Source organism: Rhagoletis zephyria, unplaced genomic scaffold (assembly GCF_001687245.7).
Source record: "Rhagoletis zephyria isolate East Lansing unplaced genomic scaffold, Rhagoletis_zephyria_1.1 Rzeph_scaffold_00283, whole genome shotgun sequence".
Taxonomy (NCBI): domain Eukaryota; kingdom Metazoa; phylum Arthropoda; class Insecta; order Diptera; family Tephritidae; genus Rhagoletis; species Rhagoletis zephyria.
In genome coordinates, this window is record NW_016157367.1 from 131815 (window position 1) to 157035 (window position 25221).

At 30.6% G+C, this 25221-nt stretch overlaps 1 protein-coding gene across 5 annotated transcripts in view; it reads left to right on the top strand.

Moving 5' to 3' along the window:
• Positions 1 to 3867: 3867 nt before the first annotated feature.
• REPTOR (repressed by TOR) overlaps positions 3868 to 25221 on the top strand; it is a 53604-nt gene continuing 32250 nt past the window's right edge. Inside the window, exons 1-2 of one of the 5 annotated variants that reach the window (XM_017610121.1) lie at positions 3868 to 4376; positions 10862 to 11233. The gene's annotated coding sequence lies outside the window, so the exon portion shown is untranslated. Of the gene's footprint in view, positions 4377 to 10861; positions 11234 to 11663; positions 11742 to 21408; positions 21460 to 25221 lie in introns of those variants that run through there. The other 4 variants (XM_017610122.1, XM_017610123.1, XM_017610125.1 and 1 more) reach the window with 4 other exon arrangements.

Consider the following 25221-nt stretch of genomic DNA (forward strand, 5'->3'; position numbering starts at 1 on the left):
AAAAATCAAAAGAAAATTAAATAAAAACGAATAGTTAATTAAAAAAATACTCAAAATTAAAGTAGACAAAAATTATAAATAAATAATAATAATTTAAAAAAAAGAAAAAAATAAAATGAGTTTCTAAAGCGTAAATGAAATTAACCAAATATTTTTCTTTTTAAAACAAAATCTAAAAATCAAAAGAAAATTAAATAAAAACGAATAGTTAAATAAAAAAAAATACTCAAAATTAAAGTAAAAAATTAATAATTTAGTTAAAAAATACATTAAATGTAAAATGAAATTGAATTATAAAAGTATTAAATTAAGAAAAACTAATTCTGACTGCAATTTAATAGTTAATTCTGCGGTCAATCGTTATACAAGGCCAGCATTAATATTACCGATGACAGTTTAGTCTTGGGTGGGTTTTTATATCAGAATCTCATTTTTGTGAAAAGTGCAGATAGAGGGTATTGAATATAAGCCCTCGAAATGCGCCACTGCTTTCTGTCAAAAGAGCTTTTCACCACCAAAGTGGGCAAGGGAGCTTTATTTTGTTAAACTTTAGTGCCAGAATAAACACCGGACTACCGTATTTCAATTGCCTTAGAAAATACTTGCAATTATCTTAGCCAGAATTGCCGTGTTAACAGACTCACACCTGCAGCAGAAAAACATGGCCTCACATCTCTCTCTCTCTCTTCCGTGCTGTCTTTGTGAAGTAGGGTATTTGAATTCCTTTATTTAGATAATAGTTGTCCTAAACGGCAACTATGATCGGTCTGTAATATGATCAATTTAGGCAGCTCGCAAAATTATAAAAAAAAAACATTTTCTGTTCAGTTTTAGCGCTCCTTTTGCCAATTTATACTTTTTACGACAGTGATGCTCAGAGAGAGATTTTACTTTGTGCGCGGCCATATAAAATGTACAGAGAGCTTTGAAGCTGTAGGGTGAGTACTTTTTTTTGGAAGCTCCCTGCGATCGTTCACTGAAAGTCATTTTTTCGCTTTAAACCGAAAAAAATTACTTAAACTTGAACTTTTTTGAGGTTTGTATGCTGATAAAATTTGTTTTTAGGACATTCAATTGGAATTTTATTAGAAAAATGTTTTTTTTTCCAATTTGTAATAGTAAAAGTGTGGAGATGTAAATTTGCAACATTTCAAAGTGCAATGAGCCGACTAAATATTATTCATTAAAAAATCTATAGAACCACTATTTCTCAAATAACTGATTTATAAGATATGGATAGAATTTTAGAAACGTAGGTGTAGTTCCATATGTTTTGAGCACCACTGTATGTACATATGTACATAAGCACTACATTTCTGTACATTTAGTTTTAAATTCGGTGGGTGGGGGGCGAGAGTGTTGCAAAAGTGAGCGGGCACGCGCACAACAAATGAAACAGCTGAGCTGAGCGCCAACGAAGCAGAAAACGAGAAGCGTTTGCACATAAGAAATATGACAAAAAATATAAATAAATAATGATGAGTAAATAAATGTTGAAAGCAAAATAAAAGAGACAAAGGAAAGCACTTATAGGCGAGGGCGAGAGAAGTGGGTACAAGTGGCTTGGTTGGCACACTAACTCATACAAATTATTATAATGATGGGGAAATGTACAAATGTGCTAGTGTGCCAGCGCCATTTGTGCGAAATGGGTAGTAAAGAAGGGCGCGAAAAGCACACAAAGCAGACGTACATAAATTCTGAAAGCAAAAGAGTAAAATGAGCGTTGATAAGCTTTCAGAATTTGTATACACACGTATGTATGTACAAATAGCAGTTTAGTTCCTCAACTTTTCTAAAAAAAAAAACTGGTAAAACTGTCAAACAGCAAAATTGCTCTCAGAGAAAGAGAGCGACACCAAAAAGTACGAGAATGCTTTTCGTGCAAAAACTGGTAATTCTGTCAAATACAACCTAAACGTCAACTTTTGTTTACATAGTTTTTTATTAGTATTTGATGATTTGCAAAATTATGCGAAAATATGTTCTCAAATAAACAAAAACACTCACAAAACTTGCTATTTCATCGTTACAACATTTTTAAAAAATATGAAAATGCAGATATGTTTTTCTTTTCGTTTACTCTACTTTCAATTTGCTTTCACCGCAGAGAACAGCTGGATGGTTTTGGTACACTTTATCCGATTTTACCAGTAAAAATTCTTCAGCAAAGAGAGAACTTCATTTACTCTCTAATTTGGCAGAAAACCGAGTAACGAAACGCTTTATGGTATGTTCTGGCAAAAACATACAACTTCCGAGGAGTTAGGGAATGCACATAGAATTTCGCTTCCAGCGAGTTGAACGTTTGCGCCCCACACTATTCATACATACAGTGGCGGCCAAATGATTAGGGTCTCGATGTTTTAACAAGTTTTTTCCTATTTACTTTTGTTTATCTATACAAATTTCAGGGGTTGTTTTTATCTCCAAGGCGGGAAGAACATCCTACACTTACCCCAATCTTTCCAGACTGATTGAACCCCTCTGCAGAGAATCGGTTGCAAACAAACTTATGGCATCTCTAGGGTTCTAAGGTCATTGCGTATACTGACTCCCTTGCGGTGGTTCCATATATTACATATGTGTGTTATCATTTAGGAAAAACTAAGACTAAACGACAGATAGACCAATTAGAAAGATCTAGACGTTAACACGTACAAAACTGACCTGGTACAAAATCCCACACTTCAGCCCGCTGTCATTGGCACCTGGCGACTGGAGATACATTCAAGACGGCCACACCGCGATCTTACATATAATCGGCCTTCCGTGTACGGATTACTGTGTATCAAGACTAACAAAGAGGTATAGAGTTTATTTTCTTATGAAAAGGCATCACTCCACCTCTACACCTATGGCTCTAAACTAAAGAGCTGAGTAGGAGGGGGGGTTTTCTAAGCTCAGCGGGGGCTGAAAAAATCATTTCGCCTACCCGACTATTGCAGCATCTTTCTAGCTGAAGTCACTGCCATACAAAAGGAGGTACTGTCAGTGGGTCACACATAGTGCCCGCTATATAACGATACGCAAGTTGCTGCTTGGTACCCACCCTAGTTCCAGTGTACTCTTCCAGTTAAATGAAAACTTTATCTTTAGAGTTGGACGCAAAAATATTGTGAATGGCGTAGCCGGTGATGAGGGTTATTTTTTTTAAGGGCGGCCGAAAGCCTCCCACGCAGAAAGGAGTTAATAATAAATTACATAAAAACTATAAGCCTCCGGAGGGTGGGGTTTCCAGATTTAGGATGTGGGTGGTCACCTAACACCGATTGCAAAATGGGCTGGCCTTACTATATAGGCGAAGGTTAAAGAGACTGGCGGCTAAGGGGGAGAGGACGAGCACCTCCTAGAGGGGGGCATGAACCGCCATTCACAAAAATGCAACCATCTTCGGCAACACAGAAAGGAGAATTCCTCTTGGTAAGGGCTATAATCCCTAAGGAATTCTATGCAAGTATGCTGTGGACGCAAGTGAAAATTGTGACTTTTAGCCATTTTTCTAAGGGCTCCCTAGCGACCCATAGAGGCCTAGGCGGTCCGAGGTTGAATTTTTTGTGAATGGCGGTTCTTGTCCTCTGCAAAAAGGGGGTGTCACGCCCCTTCCTACACTGGCCATCGCCCTTTTAGGAAAATCCAAAATAGAAAATGCCCCTATTTTTTTGGGCACTGACTGTATCATTTGCAATCAGCCAGTCGAAAAACGTCAAGTACAAACAAACAAAACAAACTGCTTGATAATGTGCCCAGAGCACCAGAAGAATGAGAGCAAATAAATATTAAGAAGAGTGTGAAAGAGCGAGAGTGTAGGAGCTGTTGCCGCTGTTGGCTGCAAGAGCAAACTTTGGGCAGTTGGAGTGGAGCGACCAAAGTCTATTATCAATCGGTCAAGAACGTTTGTCGAAGTTGAACGCGTTGAAAATGCGCGCGCGTAAAATCTTAAAATTTAATTCAAAAGAAAAATCTTATCCATCTACATAGTATACATAAAGCAACTTGTGTTTAGCAATAAAGTTACCAATAAAAGGTTAACAAACAAAAACAGTAACAAATAGCAAACGTACAGTGCAAAATCAACGGCAATAAATGTAATTTCGTGTGATTTCAACAAACAAAAAAAAAAAACACACAAATAAAAAAGTGTTGATTGATTTTCAGTGCATTTTTGCAGACAGATTGTATAGCAGAAAGCGAAAATTTCAATCTTTATTCAAATATATGTACATATACATACTGTACATACACGTGTACATACATGCAAAGACAGGTTTAATAAGTGCAAAATTTGTTAAATAAAAAACCAAAAAAAAAAAAAGGTCGTGACAAAACAACGATAACAACTACATTTAGAAGCAGACGAAAACAGCTGTATGTAGGTGAACATTGCTAGTGTGCGTGAAAAGTTAGTGCAAAACAGTGTTTAAAAAAATTTGGACTGAATAAATAAGCTTATAAAAAAACAAAATTCAAAACGTGTATAATTGGTAATAAAATATATGTACCTACAAAAGCAAGTTGTGTTACTACAAAAGGAATAATAATAACTTGTGAAATAGTATAAAATAAAAACAAAAGATCCAAAACATGAGTTATAACAACAATAACAACTTCAAAGCATAGCAATCTTCGCATAAATATGTAAATGTGGCTACTGATTATAAAAGCAACAAAAACAACAAAAAAAAGTATGAAAATAAAATCATAAACACACGCACGTACATACACATACATGTGTGTGTGAGCATTAGGGTGCCTCACCAAAAAAAAATTTGAGTTTTCCAACGGAATTACAAAATGTATTATATTTTTAAACTTTCGCCAAAATATTTCGGAAAAAATATTAAGATTTACGTGAACTAGGCTGGTTTGAAAATACGTCCAAGACTTGTATTATTTTGATTTCGTTGATAAAATGTTTAAAAATTTTCATGCAAACCTTTTAAGCTTAAGCTTTTCTATCACATGAGGTGATTTTTTAGGAAAAAAAATTTAAAAGCTAACTTTATTATCTAAACAAGTGAGGTATGCATATATTTTCAAATCGGTTCACTTAACCTAAATCTTAACATTTTTCCGAAATATTTTAGAGGAAATCTTCAAATAAAGTAAATTTTATAATTCCGATAGAAAAGCAATACCGATTTTTTTTTTATAAAGGGAGTGATGCACCCTAATGTGCATACACATGACTACATATAGTATACATACATGTATACAAAGAACAAATGAGTCGAGCAATAAAGGCTCATCTACGTACATACATATGTACATGTGTACATTAAAGTGGTTCAAAAATGTATGTGAAAAAATAAGGTCGGATTTTTAATACCACGATCCGCTAGGATTGTTCTATATATGGCGAAATAACAACTTTTCGTAGAAATAGTGTATAATTCTTGAAAATCAATATTTTTCGATCGGAAAACTTTGCCTACCTTCAGGAAATTCCCAGTAATAATACCGAATTGTTTCTTTAACCATTTTTTTTATGGTATCTATATTTTATACGTCCTCCAAAAACCCCCAGAAAATACAATGTGGGGGACCAATAAAAAATCTTAAATATTAAAAAATGGTTAAATAAACAATTGGATTTATTGTTGGAGGTCTCCCCATATAAAATACGAGGAAAATTTTGAGCGCTGTGAGCACTCCCTAAATATATTTTGATTTGTTCGATTCAGAACATTCCTAGGGGGTGGCGGCATTAAAATTCCGACTTTATTGATTTTGGACCACTCTAATGTACATACATACAAAGAACTTTCGCGTTGCGTTCGCTTTCGCCTCGTTTTGACAGCAGGGCGAGCGAATGCTTTGGCCACTAAATTAACATACAAACGGCAGATGAATGAATACATTAAAACCGATATTTCTCGCCCGCATTCGATTAATAAGGGAAAAATATTTCAAATAAATATAATTATTTGGAACAGCTGACCGTCGACGCACGCAAAATATTGTGGGTAGGCCTTTTTTCGGCTTTGTACTGGGCGTTAGCGTCGCCAAAATTTTGACTACATACGTGTACAGCTCCATAGTCAGCTGTCGAAGCGAGGCGAAAGCTAAATGTAGGGGTGCCTTAAGAGCAACGTGAATTGAAATAATTTCACAACAATAGCAAAATATCTACACACGTGCATATATATGTACATATGGATGTAGGTACATTTGTATGTGTAAATGCCTACATTCTAAAAGTATGTACTTATTCGAGCTCGATCGACTGTTTGTGGGTCGTGTAGGCGGCTCACGGGGCAAGACATCCAGACATTTCAATATCAGTCAATTAGGCAGTCATTCTCCCATTCATTCATTTATTCATTCAGTCAGGCAGCTTGGCTGGCTGGCTTGTGAGTGCGAGGCCGCGTGAGCTTTAAAAGTGCTAACGAAGCAAATTTTAACAAAAAGAGCTTTTCACTTTTTTTTTTTTTTATAAATAAAACACCAAAATAAAAGGCCAAATGCGAAATTCGGGAAAAAATAAAATCATATAAAATAAAAAAATTTAAATGATGGAATAATTAAAAATAAATTTTGAAAAAAATTTAATTACAAAAGTGAAAAATGAACAAAAATGAATAAAAGAGGAAACTTATAAACTCTATAACCAATAAAAAAAATTTAAAAAATTTAAAAACATAAAATAAAAAAACTAATAATAAAATAAATTATATTTAAATTAAATTAAATTATTGTCTTAGCATGTAAATCTTATAAGTAAATATATAACGAAAAACAAAACGGAAACCGAAGCGCTGATGCTGTGTAAGAAAATAAAAAAGTGCCTAAAAGTATTTAAGATCAATTTTAAATTCAAAGAATGAACTAGCTTTTGAAATGTGGCATTCGCATCGCTGGCCGGCAATGACGTCATCGGCAGCTGAATGTGAACACATGTTTCATACTGTTTGTTGTTTCGCACATTACGAGTATAATTTTTATGTAAACAAAAGATGTTGATCGTAACAATTGTGAAGCAAATGAATTCACAAAGAGCAATTTTATGGGAAGAGAGAGTAGTCGAATGAATAAGTTTATTTATGAAAAATTTAATTGAATCAAATAATTAAAAAGTAAGGAATGAATATACATACATATAAATGAGTGGAGAGTATAATAAGAAGAACTATCAAACAACATATAATAAATAATGATCAAATACAGAAATTGTTAGAACAATGAAACAAATTAAATAAATACGAAACGCGTATTAATGAAATATTAGTTTAAAATTAAAAATAGTAAAACAGTTAAATGAAAAATAAAGAAATAAAAAGTAGATTTAATCAACAAAAGTTAAACAAAAATTTAAATGGAAAAAAATTTAAAATAATTATGATACAAAAATAAAAATATACATAAATAATAGAAAATAAATAAAAACTAAAACTAAAGAATTAAAATTAAAAAAATATAGAGATACTTATTTGCATGACAAGCTCATTTTTAGTAAGTCTATCCGGTCTGGAAACTTAACTGTATCAAGTTTAGCTTAACTCTAATAAATCTTTATTTTTTTTGTGTTTGGTAATGCATATTAATGTTACTTCCTTCTTAATGTGTAATTGATGGCAATTGTACTATAAAGGATGTAAAGACTTATTGTACTAATGAAAAATGACTGAATAAATGCAAATGAAATAAAAAATTTAAAAAACACTTATTAATAAAAAGTAAAACCAAAGAAAAACAAAAATAAAAAAATCAAGCGAAAATTTTAAAACTTAATTAAGTGTTAAAAAATATGAAGATTACAAAAAGGAGAAATATATGTATACATATAAAAAAGAAGAAAAGTATAATATGAAATAGGAGATATATAAAAAAAAGAAATGAAAAAAAAACAAATAAAATAGTATAGAGATAAATAAAATGTATAAAAATAAATTAAAAATAACATAAGGCAATAGTAAATAAATCAAATTAGTATAAAATTTAATAAGTAAAAAATATAAACGAAGAAAATTAAAAATAAACGAAAAACTAAAAATATTAACATAAAAAAATAGATAAAACAAACAAGTTAAAAATATGAAATATTGGCAATTGAAAAAAGTAAGAAAATATTACATGTAAAAAAATATATATATAAAAAAAATTGAAAATGTATAAAAAATAAAAAAATATATAAAAAATAAAAATAAAAATAAATATATAGGATGTTAAAAAAAATAAAAACATCTAATTAAGGAAAAATAACAGGTTCAACAAGCTATGGACGAGCTTGACTCGATAAAGGAATTGATCGTGATCTAAGATCATTTAAAAGTTTTTCTAGGACGTCTAGTTTTTGATGGAAAAGCTCTTGAAATGTCAAAAAAATAGCACAAACGCCCTTAAAAAAGATAAGCGAATTTGGATGCAGTTTTTCCAAAGACAAAAAAAGGTGGGTGGAAATGAGTGAAAAATTCCGAAAAAGTAAAAAAACTCAAGCCTTCAGTAGCTGGATTTAATTTTTAATTTCATTCGTTCTGTCATTGGGCAAGCGAGTTTAATTAAAATTTGAAAAAGTTTTGTTTACTTTTACGGGATTTTTTTTTTTCACTCAGTTCTACTCAACTCATCGACTTGAGGAAGAATCCATCAGACGACAAAAAAGCAGTCGGCTTAAGCTATGGACTAATTAAAGCAATCTGAAAAAAGTAGCAAAAAAAACACTTTTTATGGCTATATCTTTTGAATCAATAGGGAGAAAATGGTTTTATTGGTATTTTGTTTCGAAGATGATATCGGTTAAGTAACCACCGCCATACATTACCATTTGGATACGTTTTATAGTATTTCCAATGCTTTTTTCAACACCCCTGGTGATAAGTTCTGGACTTCTTCACGAATGTTTTTCTTAGGGGCTTCCAGAGTCTGTAATCTGATGATTTTGCTTGCCAGTCAGGAGTCATTTATTTGAGGCCACACCGTACTAACCGTCCAAACATCGGAATAGCAAAAGTCCGCGGCAGTACATCGTGGTCATGAAGTGGCCATCCTAATTATACGTAAGCATGAACAATTTGCCCAGTTCTTGTTTTGAGAAGCACGACTCTTTCTTCGATGTTTCACAGATCGCTGCAACAACTTACTGCCTTTACTGAACTAGTTCGCCAGACGAAAAGATCAACTCGTATTTGATCCTATTTGGAAGGCCTATTTGATATTCAAATTATTTGAAGCAAAAAAATCCGATTGCTTTCTTATTGAAAGTACTGTATTTAGTACAAACGCACCTTTCAATACATTAAAGCACTGTTAAAAATATCAAGAAGAAGAAAGTCTGAAATGAAAAAGTGGTTGTAGGTATGAATTAAGAGGCAGCATCATCCATAAAGTCACAAATCCAGCTCAAGAAGCCAGCTGCTAATATCATAAACGGGCGCTAATTTAATAACAAAAAATGTAAAAAAAAAAAAAAAAAAAAAAACGTTGTGTCTGTATGCGTGTGCATAAATTGAAAATCGTAAAGCAGCGATTAAGCTAGCTTAAAAAAATATATGAACATATATGAATTAAGTACACACATACACACTAATGCCCGCCAACGAAATAGATGAGCAAGCGCAGCAGTAAAATGCTAATCGAATGTACAAATTTTGATAAGCCATAAATTTTTTTTATAAGTTGGGTTTTTTTTTCAATGTTGTACAATTAACACAAACGAGTAATCGAATAAATTATACGAATGTAGCATACATACTCTTACATATGTACATACATACACACATATATGTATACTATATATATAGAAATGCATTAATTTGATTTTTATTTATAAGAAGCATTCGCTCTCTCGATTTGGAAAAAAGTGAACCAAATTTTGAATACTAACGTGTATGCACATACGGACATATGTAGGTACAGTCAGCGTCAAAAATATGCATACCGTAACGTTTGGACTTATTTAGTTATTTTTCCGTACCAAATTTTTTTTATTTTTTATTTTTTTATAAAAATATACATATGTGGGTACAGTAATGGAAATTTAAGAAAGAAGCTTTATATTTTGGCCAGTTATGGCTATATTTCTTTTGTTTATTCCATACACATTTCAAACTTTGTACAAAAATTTAACAAATTTTACCAAAATCCTCCAAAAATTTCAAACTTTTCATTAAGAAATTTTAGAAAAAAAATTTAAGTATGCAGTTTTATAGCCCTTTTTTTAGGATAAAAGCAAGTTTCAACACGCTAGAAAAATTGGAAATTTCGATTAAAATTTCCTGCATTTTCTGGAGTTTTTTTTTTATTAAATTTAGAAAATTTTTTCTTGTGTGTTTTGCTGTTGAATGAACTATTTTTTTTATAAAAAAAAATATAAAAAAATTTGGTATCGAAAATAAAAATAAATAAAATTGTCAACATCTCATGGTGCGCATATTTTTGACGCTGACTGTATGTATTTAGATATGTACCTCTATGTTATGTTTTTTTCCAATCTTTTATATGTCTTTGTATGTCTGTGCGTAGTATAACAAAGGCAAACACAATAGGTGCTAAACTAAAAAAGAGTAAAACAAAAATTAAACTACCTAAAAGAAAATGCTAAAAATTTTAAGAAATAAAAAAATGAGTTCAACATGCGTGACACACTTTTAGTAAATAGTTGGACTGGCATTTAGATGAAAAACGCATAAATTAAATAGAAAACACAAATTTGTTTTATTTTGTGGTTTTTTTAGCTGAGAATGGGAAAGAAATCGAAACCTTAATTTTAAAAAGTGTAAAAAAATTTAAGTAAACAAATTTGAATAAAAAGCGCTTACGATTTTGTTCAGAAAAATTCTAAATAAACTAGAAAAAAGTTTAAACTTGTAGACAAGGGGCAGGAGTGTATTAAGAAAAAAATAATAATAATTTAAAATTCTAGGAAGTGCTTGAAAAACTACCAAAAAAAAATCCAAATATTAAACTTCATTGAAAAAAAATCTAAAGACCAGCAGAGAAACCGCATTAATTTCAACTTTTTTTTTGTGGAATTTCTCATCAAATTCTTCAATCAGCAAGACAGCAGCATTGTACCATAAGAGGATAAAAAGTTTCTTGTGGTTCACTTCAGTTTTGCACGCATTTTTGCGTGACTTCATTTCGAGCGTCCAGAACTTTCATGCTGTCGTTGGTGGCTGAAGAGAAGATTGCGTAAGAGAAGACAAAGCGAAAGGCGATTAAGGAAAAGGCCGGCAGGCCTTAAAACCACGCGAAGACAGACCTTTTTGTTCGATCGTGCGGTGTGGCAGAAAAGGTAAAATATAAACAAAACAATATTACATACGTAAATATGTACATACATAGGTGTAAATACGTACCCAGTCGGACTGGACTTGGTTGCTTTCAAAATTTACTTATTGTAAAATAAGTATGTGATTACTTTTCCACGCAGATATTGAATAAATTTTCATACAGAAATTAAATGTATGTACTTCAAATTTTTCATGAACCACTTTCGGCACGGTCCGACTTGGTATGTTTATACATACTACATGCATATGTACCTACATATGTACACATGTATGTAATTATTATAGCACTTGTTCGCTAAATTAAATGAGTTATTGGACTTTTCCTGAAAAATTATTTCAGAATATTTCTTTTCTCTACAAGGTTAAACTGACGATGCAAAACTTAAAAAGAAAACCGGTTAAGGCTCAATACATTGTAAAAAATAAATGTAAACAAGTCCCAAAAACTGTACAAAATTACTTTAATATACATACATCCCTGTATATTTCTTACCGTGAACTCAATATAGCGTAGGCGAAAATAATTCAATAAGAATATAAGCGCAAACAATCAATTTTTATTTCCAATACGAATTCTATCGTTATTTTCTGCAGTGTATTGCGAACTATCTTGAAAGCTCTTTTCTATCTTTCGAAATAATAATTGAAAGATTCGCTAACGAGGAGCGTCTCAGCGTTATTCGGTATGTCTTTATGCAATAAGTTTTCTAAAAATTAAATAAAATTAGAAAAAAATTTCAATAGTGTTATACATATGTAGTTCATTTCCATCAAGCCTTAACTGCATTTTACGCCTAAAAGGTTCATATGAAGTAGAGACAATCGGTAACGAAAAAAAAAAAAAAAACAAAAAGTAAGAAATAAATTTTACTGATCACACAATGTTAACGTTATTTGCTCTTACTTGAACTCTTTACTGCAGTCAAGCTCTTGGTGGAAAGGGGCTATTACTGAGCCACGAATTTGTTTTTTTAGGAACAATGGAAGAAGTAACAAATTTAAGGCGTAGAAATTATAGCTGCCATTTCGACTAAAAAATATGTATATATTTCTTTGTAAAACAATAACAACTAGAAATTAAAAGAAAATTATATAAATTTTTTTGATTCCTTTAATTTTGTTTGTCTTTTTTTTATAAGATATGTTTTTTTCGATTAAATTTTCTTCTAATTTTTAGATTTTATTATTTCAAAAAGAAAAATATTTCTTCGACTTCATTTAATTTTCAGAAATTCGTTTTATCTTTTCTTAATTTAATTTGCTTCTAATTTTTAGATTTAATTGTTTAAAAAAAATATTTTTTTTTTAATTTCCTATAATTTTTTGGCGTTTTTTTATTTTTTGTTTCAGTTTAATGAAATTTTTTTTTTTCTTCAATTTAATTTGTAGATTTTATTGTTCGAATGAGAAAAATAGTTTTTTTAATGTCATTTAATTTCCAGTAAATTATTTTTAAAATGGTTTCTTCTTTAATTTAATTTTGTATTTTTTTTTGTTTCATTTTCAGTTTTCATTAATTAAAAAAAATATATTTATTTTTAAATTTCATTTAATTTTATATTTATTTTTATTTATTGCTTAAAGACCAGCAAAATAACGCTGGACCTTCTCTTTAACAGATCTTTTGATTAGTCTTTCGTAAGACAGAAAAGAGCTTTGAAGATACTATGTAGTTCTCCTATGTAGTTTCGAAAGACTGTGATGAGTTGAAAGACAGTGGCCATAATTGCCACATAAGATTTCGCCAACTCAAAAACATATTTTCTCTGAAGTAGTTTTTTGTTTGCTCTTCTATTATTTTCACTTTTAATTCTTATAAATATATATTTAGAACATTACTAATTGTATACGTGCCTTGTTTTGTTTAATATCATTGGCAGTTGCTCCCACATTCACACCTTTTGCTAAATTAAATTTTTGCAAAATATATAAAATCATTTTATATCCCCCTTCCCGTTGAGGCATAAGCAGATAATTTACGTTCATACGTACACCCTCATGTATATGTGCATATATATTTAGTATGCATATGTATGAAAGTATGTATGTAGGTGTCTGTTGCACTGATTACATTCTGCTTTGGTCTGAGGATTGGCTATTTTTAGCCATCTTACTTAGTTACGAGTATACATTTTCAATTGAATTTTCTTCCTCCTCCCTGCGCTTACTTGCCTATAACCGCTTTTGTGTTCCACTTATTTATTTATTTACCTCCTTTTTTGTGGGTGTGTATTGAATTAATTTTAGTTTTCTTTCTCTTTAGTATTTGGTTATTTTTAGATGCGCGTCATACGGTGGTGTGGTTCCGTGGCGAAGGATATACATACATACATACATACATATTTCATGCACATAAAGGACGCACATTTTTGCTAGTGGGCGTTAAACTCGGGGGTATAAATAATAGAGCAGTTTTCTCCTACATAAGGAAGGAAACTTTGTTTTTATTTTCGATTGCGGTTTCGTGAGAAAAAGGAGTAGTAAAGATAAAAAACAAATTACCGTTTAACTTGGTACTTTCTAGCTCCTGGCAGTAAGATTAGGGTGCGTCATTCTCCATACAAGAAAAAAAAATCGGCGCCGTTTTTCCACCGGAAGTATAAAATCTCATATATTTTGAGACCTCCATCAAAATATTTCATACAAATATTTAAATTTACATGACCTTGGAACGATTTGAAAATAACTCTAAAAATCGAGTTTTTTCATAAATAAAGTTAGTTTTAAAAAATATTTTGTCAAAAAATAGCCTCAAATGATAGAAGAGTTTAAGCTTAAAAGGCCTGTACATATAACATTTTTTTAAAGTTTTTTTCAACGAATTCAAAATAATAACATTTTGGAGGATATTTTAAAATCGGTTGAGCTCACGCAAATCTTGATATTTTCCGCGCAATGTTTTGGCGGAAGTCTTAAAATATATCCAAACTTTCATGTTTTTTTTATAACTCTCCAATGCCCAATGATGCTTAAAACTAGATTAAGCATGCTTTGTGCTAAAAGCTCTACGTTTACTTTTTAACCAATCTTCATTAAAAAAATATTAAAAATAAATAAATGTAATAAATAAATAAATGCAAAACAGTAAAGCTTCAAGCTAGCTTAACAACCAAATAGCTTTTTTCAAAAAGCTTTCACAAATTCAAGGTTAGCGCTCGTACACTTACCGCAATTTACGAAAGTATACAGTGCCCATATTTCACAACAGAAATAATTTCATTTCTCTGCATACATTTATTTACATATTTTTTAACTCAATTTCAATAATTGCTCGCCTACTTCCTGCCCCCCACCCGCCACATGGCATGCCAGTGAGTCATTTGGTTACATATACAGGCATCTTTTTTCTTTAAATTATACATTTTTTATTACCCTTTTTTGGATTGTTTTTTTTTTTTGTTTTTGTTTTGCTTAGTAGCCACATCGTAGACCTATCAGTCACGCCCCACTGCTGCTGGCATGCTAAGGCAGCTGTGAAATTTTATATACATATATACATACATATGTATGTATGTAAGCCTTTGCTGGGGGGAAGTGACCTTTTTTATGGGATTTACTGCTTGAGTGGGAAAAAGTAAGTCGCTGTTGTTTCTGTGCGGTTATTGCGAAAATTACTTTTGTACTCCGTTTTTGTATTCGTTTGTGCTGCGCCAGATTAAATACTTTATAAGGCTTTTATTAGGCTGCCTTTTTAGAAAACTCCTAACTAATTCACCTTCATACTTATACAAGTATACATTTTTAGGTGCTATATGGATGATTCCCGTGTAAGATGTTTGTGTTTTTTGCATTAATTTTTTATTTTTTATTTAATTTTTTTTGAATCATTTAGGGCCTTTTGGTCGATGAGTAATACTCTGTTGGCTAATGAGTTTACCAAATACTTTATTTTTCGGTTTAATTGTTTACGGCCGTCTGCCTACTCCGTGTTTGGTTAAAAAATTGGACTAAAATGTGCGAACGAGAAGTCACAAAGGCTAGAGCTGTAAGTGAGTCATTCTTTAGCGGACTTTTACGGTGTAAAAGTCACTTAGACGGCAGGGTGTAGCTAAGGCAAAAATATGACTAAGCATTGGAAAACCACAGGACCTATGTTATTCCTCCGGATTTGCCAAACTACTTCGCAGTTTTTTCTTGGCAGAACAGCCAACTTAATTTAACCCTACAGGGCAACTCTGACTAATGTTTTTCAACTTACTACAATTCTGACAACTATCTTCTAAGCTCCTTTTCCTCTTTCGAAAGGCTAATTGAAAGATCTGCTTAATAACGAGGAGGTCTTACCGTTATTCTGTTTTTATTTTAGCAGTACGTTTGTTTAACTAAATAAAAATTATTATTTTTTTTCTTTTTAAAACAATAAAGACTAATAATTAAAAAAAAAAACAATTAAAAAAGGAAATAAATGATTAGAGAAAAAATAAGTAAAATTTAAAATTAAAAAAAAATTAAATTAAAAAAAGAACAAAAATTAAATTGAAAAGAAAAAATTAAATAAGTTCCCAAAAATTTAATTAAATATATTTGCCATTTTTAAACATCGAAATTAAAAATAATTCAAGAAAATTAAACTAAAAAAAAATTAATTAAAAAAGGAACAAAAAAATAAGTTTTCAAAAATTAAAAAAAAAAAATTACATTAAAAAAGAAACGCAAAAATCTGAAAATTAAAGGAAAATCAAATTGAAAAAAAAATATTAAATAAAAAAACAAACTAAGTTTCTAGAAATTTAGAAAAGTTAAAATAATATATATTTTTCTTTTTAAAACAATAAAATCGGAAAATTAAAAGAAAATTAAATTAAAGGAAGACATAAAATTTAAATTAAATAAAAAGAAAAAAAATTCCGCTGCCCTAAGATTCGAACCTCGGATCTCTTATATGGCACACCAGTGCTTTACTTACTCGATGGAGATGAGAGGCTTATGTACCACGGCAAAGGTTGGGATCCTCCCGCCCTCAGGGCGGTGCACATTCTTTCTTCTTCGGTAACTTCGAACTGAAGATACATAAATGAGAGGTTGGAACATTTCGGACAGTATTGGATAACTTTTAGTAATGTAGCAGATGAGATAAGGAAAGCGCAAGCGCCAAATTAAGCTGCGTAGTGACAGCTGAGCCCTTTCAAATCGCTCGTACCACTTAAAAAAGTAACGAAAAATGCACATAAGTTGAGGCTGAATTCCCTTGGAACGTGGAACAAGCTTGACCTCATGTAGGTACCGGACACTCTCTCAAATCAACGAACTGGCTGATTAAATGTCGAGCTGCGGTTCTTTGAAGGGACTCTTTGGGTCGAAGATAATTATAGGACAAAGAATAGCTGGAACTATCAGGCATCTTATGAATAAGGCTGGCATCTCCAAAACAACCAATTGTTTTGTGAAAAGATGGTGCCGAAATTCCTTCTTAGACAGAGAAGAAGTGAGCTACAAGCCCCGTTACACGACGACGTCCATTCGATCCGTTATGAAAGCGGAGGGTTTCAAGGAACGACGTACCAGATTTTCGTCGGTATAAACAGCGAATATTTTAGAAATAGGTTCTGAATGTATGGCAGATGACTGAGACTAGTTTTGTAGGTCTTCTCAAAGGAAGTACCATTTCAGTTTCTGTATTTTTTTGGAAGCAATGCTCGCTTACCTCAATAGAGGGCAAGCGACTATAGAATTTGAAAGCGATCGTTCAAAGGAAGATGACTAACGTCAAGTTTCATTGAATTTATTTAAAGATATTATCATAATGGCTTTGGCAGAGTTGTCACGAAACGAATTTTCCCAGAATTAGCACCAAACCGAGACTACTTAAATAGTACACTAATAAAAACATAGTGATGTAAAATTTAAGAAAAAATTATGACACGAATGACAATTTCTAGATGAGTGATCGCGACTTCACAGCTAAGCGATTATCACAGATCTACCAACATACAGACATACATACATATGTACTTATACGCATACAAACATAAATGTGTTCCTCTGTAAACAATGACCCGCTATGATAATTGACCACAATGACACTTACATACTTATGTACATGCGTATGCTATTCTTACAGAATAAAAAATAAAATAAAATAAAATAAAATAAATTAAAATAAAATAAAATAAAATAAAATAAAATAAAATAAAATAAAATAAAATAAAATAAAATAAAATAAAATAAAATAAAATAAAATAAAATAAAATAAAATAAAACAAAGCGAAAACCGACTAACAAAATCCATTCATACTCGATTGAGAATTTACACAATCAACTGCTTGAGCGAGTCAAGTGTGCCCATTGATCCGGTATGCCGATTGCTGCTGACTGACGTCTTTGGCGCTGATCGTGCGCCGATTCTCATTGGCTGATTCTATTTCCATTGTAGATTGCATCATATTTTGTTTTTATTGCATTATATAAATGCAATTATAGTACTGTGTTGCATACGCGTGGCATTCGTAGGAGAATTGATATGCAGCAGCAGCTTGTCAATTTATGAAAGCGGGTATTTTCGAATTTTTCTAGCCAGTTTGGTCCCTTTTTTTAATAGAAAAGCTTTATGCTGTACAGTCTTCATCTGTGTAGATTTATTGATGTGGATATATTTTTTTCACAAAATTCTTGCGCAAAATAATAGGGGTCTTCACACCGAGCTTGGTACTCACAAACTCGGTGTGTAGTAATTTTTCTCGTGTTTTTCATTTACATATTTTTTTTCAAAAAATAGCTAAGATATTATATTATTTCTTATCTTTAATCTGTTCTCTTTGCTTTAATCGTTCTTTTTAACTCAATATGTCTTTACAAATTTTATCAGCTCTCTACCCTCTGTTATCGTTTTACATTTGCATTTAAAATACATATGTATGTTTAATCGGCCATTGCCGTTTGGCAAGCGACGATTGCGACCTTCAACCAAGGTACAGTCTTTCGAAAATAAAAAAAAATACAAATAATCTATATATCTATAAGCGAATTCAGTAAGCGGTAAGTGGCGCTGTAACGCTGACAACAAAGGCGCTGACAACTAAATGCATTATTTAAACAATTTGTTGCGCGTTTTTCAATTAAATACCCTCGTTTGTTTATTACGATTTTTTAATTGCTCCTATGAGTGAAATATTAATAGCATTATATGTAGCCAGTTTCACGAAGGCAATTTAAGTGAAAAGCCATTATTATTTTTTTTTTGAATTTAATATGAAAACTGACTGAAGGGTTAAATCATTTTTTACTTAAATTGCTGGTGAAAACGGCAGTTAATATCAAGAAACTCCGAAATACCCTATACTCACAAAAATTGGCAACTCTCTAAAACTTAAAGCAGCTTAAAATATCTTTTGTTTCAGAAATTTTTTTAAAATAGATTGCGGGAACTAAAGAGTATAAAAAAATATTTAAAATTGTTACCCTGATCAGAAATTTAGAAAACTGCCAAAAGGCCAAACTTATTCATAATTGTAAACGAAATTTAAAAATTTTTATTTATGTATATATTTTTTTTAATTTTGAGAATTGTATGTGGCAACCCTATTTAAAGAAATGTTCAGATTAAAGTATTCTGAAAAACTTGCCATTTGTTATCAAAGTTTAATACTCATTTAACTATGTACTTAATTTATATAGTTCCATTATCTAGATGGGTGGCAACTTTGCTAAAATAATGTATTTCTCAGATTTAAACTTTTCTAGTAAAAGTATTTTTACATTATAGTGTTCTAAAAAATGTTTGTTATTCGGTTTGTCTCTTAGCAATAAGTTTTATAAAAAGTGTACTAAATAAAAATATACTTTTTTTAAGAATAATAAAATCTAAGAATTAAAAGCAGATTAAATTAAAAAAGAAAATAAATCAAATTGAATGAATTATAAAATAAGTTTCTAAAAGTTAAATTAAATTTCAAAAATATTTTTCTTTTCCAGACAATAAAATCTAGAAATTTAAAGAAACTTCAATTAAAAAGAAAAAAATTAAGGGGGAAAAATAAATTTAAAGAAATCTAAAATAAATTTCGTTTGGTGCCAATAAGTTAGTATGTTCGACTGCTTATACATCTAACTTATTCATATTATTCATATAGGTGGCAACCTTGCTTGAAATACTACTGATTAAAAGTAATTATTTTTTTTGTATACCCGTATTGCATAATTTTAGTTAACTTATGCAGGTATGCACTTTGTCCATTTGCTTTTTTTTTGTTGACGGCAACCCTATCCAAAAAGAAAATCGCTTTATTTAAAGATTGTTACAAAAATTAGCCGACTTCCTCCACCGTTTCTCTAAGCTCAGCATGGCGCTTCCACATCTTCATAATATTTCGCTATTTACTCTTTTCCACTCAATGCTCTAAAATTAATTTTCACATTTAATCAACTAAAATTTTAGTTATCGTAATTTTTGTATTCTTCGTTCTACACACATATATTCGCTTAGGTATTGGCATTGTTTACTGTCGCTTCTCAACCAAAAATTTACAAAATTAGTTTCTGCTCATATCGATAAGACGGTGCCAGTATATTTTTAGCTGTTCTACTTCGACGCTTCACGGTTGGTTTTTTGAAATGAAGGCGAAGGCACGATTTTGTCACTCAAATTTCAACAAGACAAATCAAGGCCATACGACTTTAGCAATTTTTATTGTATGTGCATATGTGTGTATGTATTTATATGAAAGTAGAACTAGAATATTTGTTTAAAATGCTCAGCCGAATGCATTCCTGGGTTTTAGAGTGAATTGCCCCAATAAGTTACTACTTCAGCCGGAATTTCATTTACATAAGCGCTTCAGATGAAAAAAAGCCATAAAGTTAGCAAAAGTACATACAAATGTAGTAGCTTCACATAAAGTTATCGTAATTTATTGACTGAGTGAATAGATTTAAATAAAATACAATTCATTTTAATGCTTTGCTACAAACTATTTTTGATGAATAAAAAATATTTTTATATATGTAAAAGCGTCTATCGTTTTTATCGCTTATATAATTAACTTTGAGTTCTTTAAATTCTAGTTTAGCTACTTATATAAGCTATAGAAAATAACGCTATTGCACTACTTAAGCGAAAGCTCTTAAACTCAAAGCCAAATCATTCAACAAATCAACTAAAGCATCCAATCTTAAATTAATAAGCTCTCAAAGCTTATGGAACTATTATGTAGGTTGCCTATCGGCTTGTGCTTGGTAAAAGCTCACTCTGTTCGTAACGCTTTATAACAACAAAGCTCTAGAAAGCTTCTGCATTGGTTTTTTTTGGTCCTGACTGATATATATAGTACTACTAACTAGTAAAAACTAGCCGGCAGATAAAATTAATTAAAATTTTCTTCAGATTTTATATGGTCTACAACGGGGTAAAATCGGTTCGATTGTCGTTGCTTTATATTGATGACGATATTAAATATACATAAAGCTTAATTGGCTCTACCTGCGAACTATATTTTCGTTAACGATCTCAAGGACAAAGCTTTTTAAAGCTCTCCATCTATGGTCGCTACTGGTATACATAGCAGGGATTTGCAATGCTGGTGTATTCACCTTATATGGGAATCGTTGGGTATATTAGTGTCTTAATATTGTAACCTATTAATAAATGGAACTTTAAATTCCCACTGCATTCAATGAATCTCCAGTGAAAGATCGAGCTTTTTTCTGCGAAACTTAAAGAGTTTTTCGAAAGCTCGGCTTAGCGCAAAGCTATCCAAAAATCCACGGACTTTGATGTAAAAGCAACAACCCCATCTATACATACATTTATTGAGATCGTTTGCTATGTTTATCTAAATTGTTATCGATTTATTTTTCTGTGCCTATTTTGCAGGATTGGGCATTTTTGCACTACCGTCTGGTATTTGAAAATCTGAAATTTTTTTACTGCGAGTGAAAATTAGCGAGCGTTAACAATTTCTGTCTGAAGCTGCAAAAGCTTTCTTTGAAAGGTTCTTCTAACCATAATATCAGCTTGAAATGCTGTTTTTTATTCGTAATGACATACATGCTGCTTTTTCGAACTTCGAATTCTACTAAAATTTCACTCTAAGCTTTCACAATAAGCAAAAATACATATCTCTCTCTAGGTCATCCCATTCTTTCGAACTAAATAATTTCTTCTATCCTAAAATTTTACCTTTTGCATCTTTAAATACATTTTCTTCATTTAACACTAATTTGAACGTCTTCTTCTTTCCAGGTAATTATGGCGAAACAAATTTTTTAACGCAAGTATTGTGCTACCTATTAAGTGAGTATGTATTTCTAATGTTAAGCTTGAAACCGTTTTTACTGTTAAATTTATTGATTTCCACAGATTTGCGGATCTTTTTTTTTGTGCTATGTAAAGTTTTCACGTGATTATTTATATATGTACATATGTAGCGTACGAATATGTACATGGCATATGTCGGCAGATATGTACTAAGTATACGTTTATACGAACCAAATACATAATATATTATACATATGTATGTATTTATATCAAACCATTATTGCAACATTTTATTCTGGAAGAAAAAAACGATGCAGAGTCATATGTTCTGGCGATGGTGAATATTGTTAAAATCAATCAACAGTCATCGATATGTCAAAACATACATATATACCTACACATTTATATTCCAATATATATACATACTTATATACTGTGCTAATAGAATCGATAATTAAAATCAATTTAGCTTGATTAAGCAAAAAATTCATTATTGCTCAATTCGAACGAGCGCTGCTGGCTTTGCAGAAATAATAAATTTCTACACAAAGAAAGAAAGAAAAAACAACTGCAACTGTGTCTCAACAATGGAATACGCGAATAAGTCGTGCAAAAATGATTATCAATTTAATATTCTTATCGAGACATGTACATATACATATACCTGCAATACTTAAAACCAAACAATGCGATAATATGCAAACATTTCCGAAATGAATTCGCCTTTGTTACGGACCAAGCCTTAAAGCATGTCTGATATTCAGTTTTAAAATAAAATATTATTTACTTTTCGCTTTTTTCCCCCCCTTTTGCATAAAAATCTAGTCTATTTTACTTCAAAAATCCACTCTCCCTTGCTTTCGTTTGTGTTTGATGTACTTTTCAGTGTCAATATTTGTATTTTATGCGAAAGGAAGATGCAAATTAAACTCAGAAAGTCTCAATATTAGCTAAAAGTAAGTAACAAGCAAGTGTGCTAATGAGTTCGATAAGTTATATTTAAAATTTGATGTTTGTACACATACATAATTAATAGAAGATAACAAGATTAAATTTATCATTGCTAAATCACTGTTCACGTGACAGCAAGCGAATATACCTACATACATATCGTTCATTTGCTGGAGGAATTTCATAACTCGAAAAATCAATAGCATAAGTTTTGGAAAGTTTGTGACCGGTGGTATTACACTTATTTAAAAATGTATAGTATGTTCTGACTTTTTCGTGATATTTGCTAATTTTTTCAAAAGTTTTTCACATTTTTTTAGTTTTTGTGAAATTTTTTCATTTTCAATTTAGTTTTGGAATTTCAGAATTGTTTCTTATTTTTTTAAATGATTCTTACATTTTAAAAATTTTCTGAATATTTTCGTTCAGAATTGTTTTTTGTTTTTAATTACATAATCTTATTTTTTCAAAATAATTCCTATTTTTAAAAATTATTTTTATTTTTTCAAAGTTGTTACTATTTTTTTCAAAAGGTTCCTTTTTTAAATTGTTAATATTTTTCAAAATTGTTGCTATTTAAATTATTCATATTTATTTTAAATTATTATTTTTTCTTATTGATTCTTGGTTTTCAAAATGATACGTATTAAAAAAAAATTAATTATACATACAAATTTTTTCAAAATTATCTTCTTTTTTTCAAAATTATTCTCTTGTTTCATTATTCTTTTATTTTTTGAAATTCCTACTAGTTAAAAATTATTCGTTTTTCAAAATCATTCTTTTTATTTCAAAATTTATGTTTTTTTTTGTCAAAATAATCAGAATTTTATCATGATTCTTTTTCTTCAAAATGATTTTTATTTTTTCGAAACCGTTTGTATTTTTTTAAGTATCTGATTTTTTTTTAATTTCTTATTATTTTTGAATTTGTAAGAATTTGTTTAACGTTTTGAAATGTTTTTAATTTATGCAAACTTTTTCAAGTGTTTGCGTGTTTATTTTTTTTAATTCACAATGTTTCTCAAGCTAATTTTTATTGTTATTTTTCTATAAAGAAATAAACATTCTGAATATTCTTCTATTTTTTTCAAAACTTAAATTTTTTACACTTAATTTTTTCATACCTTCTGATTGTCTCAAAGCTTCTAATTTTCTCAAAACTTCTATTTTTTTTTAATTTACATTTTTTTAAAACTTCCAATTTTTTCAAAACTTTTAATATTTTCAAACTAAGAATTTTTTCAAATTTCTAACTTTCTAATACATAATTTTTTCAAAACTTCTATTTTCTTAAATTTCCGATTTTTTTAACTCGTAGTTTTTTTTAAACATATTTTTTTCACAACATAGTTTTTTCAATACTTTTTCTAAGTTTTAAAATATTTTTTGAAGTTTCGAATTTGTTTAATCTTTTTTAATGCTCCGGTCTTTAAACGATTTTGAATTTTAAACATTTTTTTATTGTGTTAAAGAAATGGTCTTTGTTTTAGACAGAAAGATAGTAGGTACATCTATCTTAGCCCATTCTCCAAAAATCATTGTGTGCAACTTTTTTCTTCTCGCCCTTATTTCTAAGCTAAATTATTATAGAACAAAAGAATAATTGAGCAAAATGAATGCTTTAATGTATGGAATTTTTTATAAATTTTTCTGAATATCGACGCCTTGTACACATACATACATACATATATACCAAGCCAATTATCTAAAATCTAGGTAAATTGAATAAAAATCTAAATCAATTAATTCGTCCGCCGATTTGTACGTTCGTCATAAATATATATGTATATCAAAGCTTTGTTAAAAAATGTTATGTGTTTATTTTGCTCTGATATACTTTTTGCAAACTTCTTCTTTGTGAAGTCAATATGTACATACATATATTTTATGTACATACATAGATACATACTTACTATACTTTTTTTTTGCTTCATTCGTTCTTGTGTTCTTTGTTCTTTTCCATTATTGCTCGTATACTTTTTGCTCTTTTTGTTGTTGTTTCTGTCATCGCTTCCTTCTTGATGCATCATAATTTATATATTTGCTATATATTGAGCAACATCCTGATTGCGGAGCTTCAAAGCTTGTCTGGAGATAACGTGAATATATTTTCTTCTTCAAGACAGCTTTTGATAGCTGCTGATTTTATTAGTTGTGGCATTCTTCGTCAGTTTAAATGCCGATTGTCACTAAAGCAGCGATGACAAATATAAATCGATACGGAGGAAGTTAACAATTACTTACAGTGGTAATGCGAGTGATAAATATATCGATAATTGAATAAATAGGTAAATCGTTAAATATATAAACAAGTCTGCAAATATATCTATAGTTCAATTCATATGACTAAAAATCGATAAATATATCGATCTGTCAATTAATATTATTATTATTATTAGTACGTCGGGTATACTCGCGCTGCGACCTAAAAGATCTATTGTGCTAAACCCTGATTGTGGTCACTCCAACCTTAGGCTATTCAAGAAATTAAGCACATTGGAGGGTGCCGTGTTCCCAATCTTGGATGGAGAAGACAATCGTTCCCCAAGGTGCATCAGTCTGCTATTCATGATACGCGGGCAGTCACACAGAATGTGCTCCGAGGTTTCCTCCGCCAGCCCACAGAACCTGCAGTCCGTCTCTACAGAAAGCCCCATTTTGTTTAGATGGTACCTTAACTTGCAGTGTCCTGTCAGGTAGCCTGTAATAGTCCTAAGACCCTCCCGGCTGAGTTCACGGAGTCTTTCTGAGTTCCTCTTGGAAGGAGTTATGAATTTCTTTGATTGTCTCATTCCCTTTGACTTACGCCAGTGGGCAGCAATCTGAGATTCCTCCCAACTCCTA